Source organism: Triticum dicoccoides, chromosome 2A, assembly GCF_002162155.2.
Source record: "Triticum dicoccoides isolate Atlit2015 ecotype Zavitan chromosome 2A, WEW_v2.0, whole genome shotgun sequence".
Lineage (NCBI taxonomy): Eukaryota > Viridiplantae > Streptophyta > Magnoliopsida > Poales > Poaceae > Triticum > Triticum dicoccoides.
Window position 1 is genome coordinate 515044631 of NC_041382.1, and position 5804 is coordinate 515050434.

At 40.8% G+C, this 5804-nt stretch overlaps 1 long non-coding RNA gene across 5 annotated transcripts in view; it reads right to left on the reverse strand.

The window, feature by feature from the left end:
* Nucleotides 1–4976, reverse strand: part of LOC119355112 — a 9412-nt gene extending 4436 nt beyond the window's left edge. Inside the window, exons 1-4 of one of the 5 annotated variants that reach the window (XR_005171461.1) lie at nucleotides 4381–4976; nucleotides 4237–4283; nucleotides 3514–3613; nucleotides 3038–3201 (exon numbers count right to left, since the gene is read on the reverse strand). This is a non-coding gene — a long non-coding RNA (uncharacterized LOC119355112). Of the gene's footprint in view, nucleotides 1–3037; nucleotides 4284–4380 lie in introns of all 5 variants that reach the window. The other 4 variants (XR_005171460.1, XR_005171458.1, XR_005171459.1 and 1 more) reach the window with 4 other exon arrangements.
* Between the last annotated feature and the right edge of the window lie 828 nt (nucleotides 4977–5804).

A 5804-nucleotide genomic window follows, 5' to 3' on the forward strand; every position in this document is an offset into this window, starting at 1 on the left:
CTTTTACAAAAATAGTACCCCTACGTACTCATGTGTACCGGTATATGTTCCTCCATGTTGGTGAGAAGAGAACAATACTTGGTTTCATCCTTAAAATTATACTTCAAGAATATTAAAAAAAATACAGTTCTGAGACCTGAAAGTATCACTAAAATAAGGGAACTTAACAAATCAGAAGTAAACTATCTATAATTAGAGTACAATAGCATGCCTTTGGGTTCAGGGATCTTCTTAACTCCAAAAAACAAGGTCTGCAAAAGAAAATCCATGGAAGAACTACCATTCGAGATACAGAAGTGGCAAGCACCGATATGTGTATACGAAGTACATGATTGCCAAGGGTCAGACCACATATTAAAGCTCAATGAAGCCTTTTGTCCTAATGTAATATGTGTGTTTTATTTTAGATAAGGTGGGAAGACTGAAGGCTATGGCTTCCTGTCCGGGAAGCAGTTATATGGATGAAAAATGAGCATGACTGCTACATAACAATACTGAAAAGATCAGAAATAAGCCATGCAGCACTTCTGCTGTTCTTGACAATCTTAATAGCTTTATTTGTGGCGCATCACTTAAAAAAGACTTTGGTGATGGGTGATACTTCTGAGACAATATGTTCCAAGATAAGATGATTTAGCTGTTCCTTTCAACCAGCTAACAGGTTAAATATGTTCCCCAGTAGTGGATTCCCCTTAGAGAGAACTAGCGGGTAGTGCGCGGCGGCACGCCGCGCTACATGGATTGATAAGCTACTTGTTTTTTGTATAATGCTTGGTAAGTCGTCCCAAGACTTAATTTGTTGCTAAGCCATTCATTAGATCTAGTTACACTACACCATGGACGACTCTAGTACAGGCAACTGCAACCAGTGTAAGAGTCTTCTTAGGGAAACAGTTGTTACATCAATGTAAGAGTTTGTATCAGGTTGATATGCTAGAAAGTACGGCTGTCCAACAAGTCATTGAAGATACAATCAGAAACTATACTAAAACTAATGTCCCAACTTAATTATAAAAACTCATGTCTCTGTATTGTGAATTTGTGATGTAAACATAAAACTGTAGAAGTTTTCATGGAGGGTTGTTTGTGCTTCTACTGAAACAGGTGCATTAAACAGAGGTGACTCTCCCGTAAGAATTGCAGAAATCACTGTGTACATCGCTAACAGGTGACACACATTGCTAATAAGTGCAGCTATACATCAAAGGATAACGCCGTGCATGATGGGAGCAGAAGTTAACAATAGCTTCATACACTGAAGCTTATTACCCCATATATATCAGTACATGGCAATGTTGTACTGACGGCAAAAACATCAATGTAACCAGAATTCCGACACTTGCCTTCCTTTACCAGCACAAAGCGAGAACATTAAGATGTTCTCAAATGAAAATAAGATAACTAAATTGAGTAAAATGGTCTGGCAACCAAACTTAAACTGCATGTATGACCAAAGAAAGACTGCATGTACTTGTGATGAATCAATTATTTCTCTGTATGCTATGTTTATTTGTCTCTCCTACGGGCATCTCATGGTCACCAACAAGCAGTGTTTCCAAACCCTGTCGCGAAGCCACTTGGACCTACATTTGATTTGCCCAGTATAAAGAAGTTGCTCATAAAAGTTGATCATGCCACAGTGGCTGAGTTTACTACTTTGACAACCTTGGTCAACAAACTTAAACAAAAAATGGTACATTTCCTTTTAAAAGGACGATGATACAATAAATACATAAATCTGATCCACTGAGATGTTTGAACAGATTTGAAAAGCTCCGCGAAATCTAATCTACTGACCACCCAGGTTACAACCTAAAGCCATATGCCACAGTGGCTGAGTTTACTACTTTGACAACCTTGGTCAACAAACTTAAACAAAAAATGGTACATTTCCTTTTAAAAGGACGATGATACAATAAATACATAAATCTGATCCACTGAGATGTTTGAACAGATTTGAAAAGCTCCGCGAAATCTAATCTACTGACCACCCAGGTTACAACCTAAAGCCATAATTCTACATACCTGAAACCAAAAATGTTATAGTCCAGATCCGAGTAAGATTATTATCCCTATCAATCCTATAGGACAAGTAATAGCATCTTGCAGGTGCACAACATAAATAATCATACTATAATATTTGTTTATAAGAACCGCCTTTGCATAAGCGTCCTTATTCATTTAGTTGAACTATTGTTCCCAATTCAGAGATAAAACATCAACTCTTGGATGATCACCAAGGGTAAGCAAACCTTACTGTCATATCTTATGTTGTATTCATGGCATTGTTGTTTAGTGCTGGGAAAATTCACACACGTATCAAAAAGAAAAACAAAGTAATATCATGATTTGGTCATCAGAAAGGGTGGCTACAGAATAAGTGGGCACACTATCATGGAATGCCATAATGTAAAATATTAAAATGGCTAAAAAAGGCATCATTTGATGAAGCAAACTTGAAGCAGTAGATTAACCAAAAATAAGCTTAACCCTTCAGAGACTAATCATTTTATCTAGTGTATAGTTTCTTTGTTTCAGATAGAACCAAGTTACATGTGTTCTATGATCTTCCCTTACAGAAAATGCACATGCCCACTATAATCTTGTGATGAGCCCAAGAATCATATATATATTAGTCGCCGGGAAGATTATTGTCGGCCAGAAAGAATAGCAGGTAAATTATGTTTTTCACAATCTGAATGTTGCCTATCTAGATCCACTGAGATCCATGGGTGATGTGCGTGAAAGAGCGCAACTCTACTTTTATAGGAGGACCTTTCTAGGTGTAATCAGCAACCTTTTAAGAACAACATCTGATGAAGAACACAATTGACAAAATAAATCAAAGATTTCATATATCTAAAGTGAACATAACTGTAAATAGAGGGAACATTTTTCAGTTTGTCTTCCAACACCGAGAGAAAAGACTTCATACATTAATGCAAACAAAATGAACGAATGGCCATAATGCAACAGTTTGGTATACCCTACGATTTCAAGTTTCCGATGGGAAATCTTATATATATTAGGATAGTACCTTAGCAGTTGGCACTCAACTCAGAGCAGTCCATGAAGCTTGCAGACAACTTGAGATCAGTAATTCCTCCACCATCGGCAAAAGAAATAGATAGTTCCATTCAGCATTACTCAATAATACACAGCTTGTTCAACCAATGTAAGAGAACCATCTCAACAATAAGACTGTAGTAGTACACAATGAATGCCGCAATTAGTGTTTAATCATGCATAGATCAATGATAAATTCTGCTGGACTTGAAAAAAGCTAGCTACCCACTTCTCCCCCTTTCTAGTGTGAGGTAGCCGAAGGAAAAGCAAGTATGAAAAAAGCTAGCTACCCACTTCTCCCCCTTTCTAGTGTGAGGTAGCCGAAGGAAAAACAAGTATGAAAATATAGAACAAACAATAGAGTGTTAGCCACTCCTTCTTGTTGGTTGCAAGGAATCAAACATAACATAGAATTCTATGTCACTCAAAAAGTTGGAAAATACTTACGGTTGTTGAAAAGATGAGTGGGAAACAACTGCTCTTTTTTAGTGTGTATACTGAGACCTAGATACTATGTCGACATCTTGCCGTTAGGATCATTCAGTCTCTGCCATATGATAAGAGTTGAGAGAGGTAATATCTCCAGAGTATAAACAAAACCAATTTATATTCGAAAATGATGCTTCAATACTGTCTGTTGAATACAGACTTTTTTCTTTGAGGCCCTTGCAAGTATAGCTTCTTATGAGAGAGCAAGAGAATTGCAAAGAAGATCTGCTATGTGAGATGTAGAAAGGCTCCCTCATAGGAAATAACCACTAATTATTAGGAAAATAGTTGACCTTGTCATATCAAGGATGATCATCTGTGTTGAACATGCAGTGTATCTAGTGAACAAAATTTGTACGTTTATGCATCAGTTTGTTGTTTACACATCTCTTTATTCAAAAGAGAAAGGTCCACATACTCGCACATTCTTGACTTACACATCAGTATTAGCAAAGCAAAAAACACAGTGCAATGTTCTAAACAGACTGTGCCTAATTAATACTCCCTTTGAGTATACTTATGCTAGGATCAGAATTAGTTGACCTTGGTGCCTCCAAGTAAGCATGAAAAGTCTTTTCAAATTCAATGAAACATCCCAAAACAAACCCCCAACCACCCAGCAGAAGAAAAAGAAATATTGATTACACAAAAGAGCATAAACAGAAATAAATCTTTTCCTACCTTGCTTGTTTTTTCATCAAACACCTTATAGTCACATACACAAAAATCTGCACAACCGAAGATGAAAAATTATAGGGGTTAAATCAGAGAAAAGCAGTGGATGCCAGAAGAGCAACTATTCAGGAAGAAGAGAAGTATGAGTACCTGCAATGCATAGACGGGCCTGGACAATGGATGGCCACCGTGGTACGTACTGGCACAACATAAAAGAAGAACGGGGGGAGAGAGAGAGAGAGAGAGATGCTTGCTGGGGCTAGGCGTCGAGGTCGCCGGTGTTGAGCAATGCCGCAGCCTGGAAGTCACCATCGGCCCTGGGGCTGCTGTCGGTGGCCGGCGGTTGCGGAGGGGCCCCAGCCATCGAGGCGACAGCGAGGAGCCCATGAGAGGGGTTGGAGGAGAAGATGGACCTGCTTGGGCCGGCGGGAACCGCTGGACGTCGTCGCCGTCATGGATTCAGCCGCCGCCGCCGCACCATACGGGCTGGATCCGCCGATCCGGTCGTTGCGTCGACGAAGTCGTGGCTAGGGCCAGCGACGACGTTGCGGTGGGATGGAGCAGCATAGGCGGCGGCCGCGTCGTCCCAGTGCCAGAGGAAAAAGGGGGCTGCCGCGCCGTCCCGGTGCCGGTGGAAAAAGGAGGTGGCCGCGTCTGGGGTGGAGGAGCTCGCTTGCGATCCGCTGGCTAGTACTGGGCATTTGGGCACATGCGGGAGCCTTTTTATTTGCGCTTCCAGCGGTGGAGCGGTGCCAAACGATTTGACCGGAAAGTATGCGAGAGAGATAAACTGGAGGAGACAAAATCCCAGCAAATTCTAGAAGACAACGTGTCACCGATGAAATTGCTGGTCAACTGCATGTGAGGTGGACGTGGCGACATGCAGCGGCGTGTGGCGCGCAAGAACGGACACGTACAATCAATCAAATTAAAGAAAAAGAAACTCTCTGATACGATGGCACGTGAATAGACAAGGGCACATAGAACAAACAAAATCAAACGTATTTAAAAGACCAACCAAGCAAAAAATATAATCAATCACATTCTAGGAAACTACCGTGCACACGCGTCATTCAAACAACAGCGGTAAAAAAAATTCCAAAAAAAACAAAAAAAAGGAACCCTTACGGGCCTAGTATTCTTAGTATTCCTTATTTAACACTGTCTTAAAATTTGTTGCCTTATTTGGCACTGAAATTTTTTTCCTTCCTTATATAACACCGTGTCTAAATTTTATGTTTTTTATGACACTTCCATCCATCTAAAGCCATAACGGTGTTAAATGACACCTAAAAAGACCTATTTACCCCTCATGTGATAGATGACCTAAATTTGTGTGTATTCTGTGATAGAGGGAACGAACACTTTCAAACTGCTTATGCGGAGCGTCGCGGTAGGCAACGAGGCTGTGCCTCGGCTTCGACTGGACGCTGGCCGCCTGGCTCCTCTGGATGAGATGGAGTACAGCACATCATAAGCAGATGAGCAATACGTGTGTGCTCGTCGATGCGCGAGGATGGACTTATGCGAGCGATACGTGCGTGAGGATGGGCTTGTGCGTGCAACATTCGTGA